The sequence below is a fragment of the Tauraco erythrolophus genome, chromosome 5 (assembly GCF_009769465.1).
Source record: "Tauraco erythrolophus isolate bTauEry1 chromosome 5, bTauEry1.pri, whole genome shotgun sequence".
Lineage (NCBI taxonomy): Eukaryota > Metazoa > Chordata > Aves > Musophagiformes > Musophagidae > Tauraco > Tauraco erythrolophus.
Window position 1 is genome coordinate 42656330 of NC_141469.1, and position 6000 is coordinate 42662329.

Here is a 6000-nt window from a genome sequence, read left to right on the forward strand (position 1 = left end):
TTAGGTAAATATGTTGAAAATAACAAAAGAACTCTGTTGAGGTAGGTGATGAGCAGTGAACAGTTTCATCAAGCAACTGAAACTCGTCCTTGAGGAGTAGGGGCAAAAAGAGCTGCATATGTAAGGAAAGCTCTCTTTTCACACAGGACTGTGAGACATTCTGTATTCCAAGATGGTAACTAAAAATAGGAGAGATAATGCATATGAAAATAATATTAAATTTTCTCAATACTGTCTGTAGGGCCGGAAATGCACTTGAAAGCTTTTTTTTTCATTTTGTGTCAGTGTTGTCATAATAGTTTAATTGCAGTAACTGCATTATTTGAATACTTCAGTCTTTCAGGTGAAAAAACAGCATATTGAATCTGAGACCATAAAAAGAGAAGATTATTTCAAGTCCAACTCTTTTTTCACTAATAAAGAAAATAGACTGAGCTGTTGACTCTTTAAAAAAAAAAAAAGTACTTTATCAAACAGCAGGGGGCAATGAAACATAAATCAAAATAAAAAAGCTTCTTTACAAAGCAGAGGAAACATAAAATACAATATTACTACCTGAACATTCTGTTTGCTTTAGTGAATGTTTTATGAGCAGATAAAAATACAATGGGGATTTTCTGGAGAGGAAAAGAAAGGAGAATTTTTCATGTAACCTACAAAAGTATATGACCAGAAGTATATGTAGTTTGTGATACGTCAGAAGCTCAATAAATTTTTTCTGTAGAAATTTTTAAACATTTTAGAGTGGCTACAAGTTTCAAGTCTGTGAGCATCCTTATATATCTATAAGTTGAATGACATAAAAGCTATATGGAAGTAAGATTTCATTGAAAACAAGAGCTTGGTTTCCTCTAAAAAAGCACATTATAATAACTTATCACTCTTTCATTGCAGCATATGTTTCTCATATGTAATTACATTTTTTGTCGTTCTTATTATTTATACAAAACAATGTAGTACTTAGACATTCGGGAGCCTTATTTATTCTCAAAAGTGCTAACTAGTTTTGAATTTAAATGCAGTTATCCATATATACTGCAGCTCATTTTCACAGCACATATTTCAGAGATAAATGTGTAATTGTACATTTTGTCATTCAAAGGAAAGATTATTCATCTCCTTAGCTTATTAATATATTGAGTATATAGCATACACTTTTCTGTCATATAGTCACTTATGTGAATTACATGTGCCAGAGCTTCTTAGGTTTGTAATGTCAGGCCTTTAAAAGACATACTTTTACAGGTGATACACGCACACTGTCTGTCAGAAGAATGAATGATTAAATAAATTTATAGTAGAAGGAAGGGAGGCATTTACATATAAGGGTGTTAAAGCCTGCCCCCGCCCCCCCCCAAAGAAAAAAGGAGTTGTAACGTGTCAGTCATAGTGCCCATTTTAGCAGTTGCATTCCAAGAAAGGATTCGCTGGGAGTGAAATCCATTAAAATGCCTGAGAGACAAAGCTGACCTATGTCAAATGACAAAGCAGTGTTAGGAGATGATCTATACGAGAGTCTCCTCAAAAATAAACACTTTCAGAGGTTGTAAAGCTTTCCACTAGACCTAGCACTTAGTTTGTACCAGCCTTTTCTGCCTATAAGTACCAGGAAGGAGAAAGTTTGCTTCAGCCACTGCATAGGATAATGAAAATATACAGTTCCCTGGACAGCTCCTTCATGACAAGTTAGCCTCCTCATACTTCTTACTAACCAAGCCCACGCATGCCAGAAAACTCAGTGAGAATTAAAAATGTTTGGTTTACTTAGATGGAAAGATTGGGATGAATGTTTATGCTTGATGTTAATAAAAGGAAAAAAAATCTTTCAGCTCAGTCTTTGATCATTTCTGAACTTCACATATGATCTTATTCATTTCTCAGCTAAAATCTTTTTAACTGGCTTGCTGGAAAACTGACCCTTTGTTGACTTCTATTACCTGCAAGTAGGACCAGTTATCATTCTGGACCCCCTCTAACTGGTTCATCTATGTTGCTACAGACCACTTTGTATTTTTTCCAGCATTCACTTTCCTCTCTTCAGCCTTTTCTCTTTCATCTACTCTGGTAAATCAGTCAGGTTTCCCAATTCCTCGGCTAGGTTTCATAGGGAGCTCCAACAAGACCACTGCCAGAAGCAACACCGGTCAGACACAGCAGTGACTCTTGGCACCTCTGGCACATGCAAGACTGTTTTGCTGTCACTCCTTGAGCGAGAAAGATGGGAAACTGCAGAAGGCTCTTTTATGTAATACATATAACCTTCCCTGAATTATGGGGGATTATCAGATGTAATATTTGTTTCTGCCATTGTTTTTTCAAAACCAATTAGAAAAATTAACATTAAAAGAAAATATAAAGCAAAACTAGGAGATGCTATCTACGTATATTGTTATGTATCACTGCTTAAATAACCTTTAAGGATGTAAAATGAATCTTTTGTACTAAATAGTAACTAATATATAGCTAGTTATACTGTATTCTGACAACTCTATGTATTCAATTTCTTCAATTACATGACTCCATTCTTTGTGTACTTTTTGTCTTAAAGAGATATAACTACCTCTGTCTTTATCAGGTAGAAAACACTGAGAGGTTGCAGTAATATTACATGAAAAAGTACAAATCTGTCATCTTCTGATTTCTAAGTAAGTGCTTGATTTTTCAAATTTAAATATATTCATTTAATGTATTTTTTAAAATTTCAATTGTAATCCTTTTTTTTTACAACTTTATTTTATATACATATTTAATGCAGTTAGGATATTGATGTTTTAATATCTATGTTACTTTATTATTCTAGATAAAAGACTTGTGTAAATTTGTTATCTGAAAGAAAATGATCTAAACTTTTTAACCCTGTGAAGCAACAAATGATAACTTCAAAGCCCCTGAAGTCTATGCTGCCACTGATATAACAGGAAGAACTGCATTAATTTCCAAGGAGTTTGGATTGTTTCCTATGAAGACAAATCTTAGAAAACTGATAGTCTGTATGATGCCTAAGTTTCATATGTGTAATTACGTTAGTAATGGAAAGATAATGTGTAAGAATATACTTTGTGAAGCATAAATAATGTCAAAAGGAATGGAAAGCAAGGAAATACGCACAAGTGTGACACAATATCGAAGTTTAAGAAGGAATTAGAACAATGAATTTCTTTGGATATGTACCTAACTGTAGTCAAAAGATGCTCTCAAATATAATCCTTCTGTATAGTAATGTGTACTTACATGTTTATGAAGACATATCTGTTACAACCAATAGTAGACTCTAACTTTTTACAATGTTCTGGATATAACAGATATGCTTCTAAGTAGTTTCTGTGATATGTCAAAAGCATTTTATGTTACATTTTGTATTCTACTGCAAAACTCTAGTGTTGTCATATTACATATTTAGCTTCTAAAATTGATTGATTGCTTCAGAGGCAAGTGTATATGGTATTCCACTTCTTATCTGAGTCAATGTTTTTCTCAATACTGTGAAGTAAATTAAAATAAAGTGTTTAAATCTACTGCTTATGATAGAGAAGACCAAATCTCATTCTAATAAACGTGAAATACAACTTGTCATGTTCCTTTCACTTTGCAGAAATGCTACCACAAGGCTTAGCCAGTTAAGTCTAATATGTTGACATTTATTTTTGCTGCAATAAATGTTAGGATTATATTTTTGCATTAAATTCTGGCATTTTTAAAGATCACGATGACAAGTAATTTATTCTTCAAATCACTCTGGTTTGTTTTTACTTTTTGAATATGGATTTGGCCATGTGTCTCCAAGGCACAGTACAAAGCATATTTCATATGTTTTGCAACCTATTAGTTTGATTTAAATCCACTTTTTCTGTCAGGATTTATGCAAGCCCTTCTTGATGTTATTTGCTCTGAATTATTGCCCAGAAATAATCACACTGAATCCAATTTCACACAGGCTGTGTGGCCTATGAGGTCTGTCACTGTAAAGCTCTAAAGCTTTCAAAATTTTGTTCAGTGGAGGTGATTCTTCAAATTTGTTCAATATACAGCACTGTCTTGTTTTATTTTCATATTTATCTCTTCACCTCGAAGTGTGATGAATTTGATTGTGCATGGTAAGTACACAGCGATCTGAAAAGAAGAAAGAGAAAACGAGATTTTTAAAATTTTTTTTAAAAGAACTATATTATTCTAAAACACAAAATAAATGACCAATATACTGTTAAAACTGCATCCTTTCAAATGTGCTTTCTCTTTCAATACATGTGCAATCTTTCCACATATTTTTACATATTTGCATGTTATCTTCCAATGGTTTGAAATTGAAATGTGTTCTTTAGAGGAAAATATGAAAAAAAAAAAAGGGTTCTTGATTTTTGGAAACGTACTAAACTTCTGTGCTCAAATGTTTGATTCAGAACCGGCCCCTACAAAATGATCCACAAGTTTTTATCTTCTAAAACACTTAACAAAAGCCCTTGTAATATTCTATTGTTTAATTTGCATATCTAAGCATGTCCAGAGGCAGACAATATACATCCTGACTATTTCTTAATACTTCTTTTTAGTTGATCTTCATTTAGTACAGATACATATGCTGGCAGTACCTGCACTGCAGGAAAAGCTTAGTCACCTTCAACAAATAAATTAACAACCATCAGAAACAGTTAAAGCTAACAAAGCAGGTTCATTTAGGGTTTTTCTTTCTTTCCTCTACCATTCATACATTCATCCTTGTCAGATGACAGTCTTATGACCCAGTAGCACAGGGACATGCAGCATTTACCACAAGGCAGAACGGCACCAGAACGTCACAGATGTTATTGTCCTAATCCAAGAAGACAGCACTTGTTTCTTCTTTGAGTTTTAGTTCAGGAAGGTATTAGTCTTTCCTTTGAAACCTGTCACGTTTTCATAGATATACCTCAGTTGTATACAAAGTTTATGTATTCACATATAAGTTGGCTTCAACACTTATGGCAATGTAGATTCCCTCAAAGCTCTCTACCCTCCTATCTCCACAACAGAGAAACACATAGAAGGCAAAGTCCTGAGTGACCTTATTTGTATCACCCATCTGCTCTGTTCAAGGAAAGAGTGTGTCCTGAAACCCTGAAGTCAGCGTTTCACCTTTTCCTTTCCAGGCAAATATACTGACTGGGTGTTCACAATTAAATCTCCCATATCCTCTCCAGAGTGTCTTATGCTGAACACCGCCAAACTCAGTGGGAAGATGGAGGAGGCAGCAGGCATAATACACCACTTGAAAATTGCATAGGACCAGATTTAAAGTTTCTATAAGTTAGTCTTTATATAGGCAATGGTGGTGGTGGCACTTGACATGTCTGTTGATCTGCTATCATCTTCATGAGACAGGAGAAAAAATAGCATAATGCATCCAGGGAGGTTCCCTAAAGAGCTTTGGACCGCATCTATAGTGAGGACTTTACACCCACAAGACCAAATTAAGCCTAACCCGAAGTGAAATCTTCCAAACAGCATATGATGGAAATAAAATGAGCCCCAGCATCAGCTTTGATCTACCAATAGACTCCTTTTGTGACAAAGTATTTGTTAATACAAATAAAGCCTACATCATCATGGTTTTCTTCTGCCAATTCATTTTGCATAATAAATGCAGTGATTTTGTTAGCACTTCAAGAGACAACCTTCAATTCTGTGCTTCTTTCTACAACCCTCTCTTAGTTTCTCACATCATTCTTGCATGTTAGCTACAGAAAATCCATAACATTCAACTCTAGCAAATAAGCAGAATATGTAATCATTGTACTGATGTTCAGTATTGCCCTGTTTATACAATATATTAGCCCCTTTGATCAGTGTCACACTGAGAACTTTCTGTTCAGTTAACTTTTCCCTGTGACTTCCAAGATCTTTTGAGAAAAAATGTATAGAATTTCCCGTTGTGAATTACAACTTACACGTTACTAGATATATGACTGAAGCTTAGTTGTGCTAGAAAACAATTTACTTGCTTTCCTCATCCAATCCATTCATACA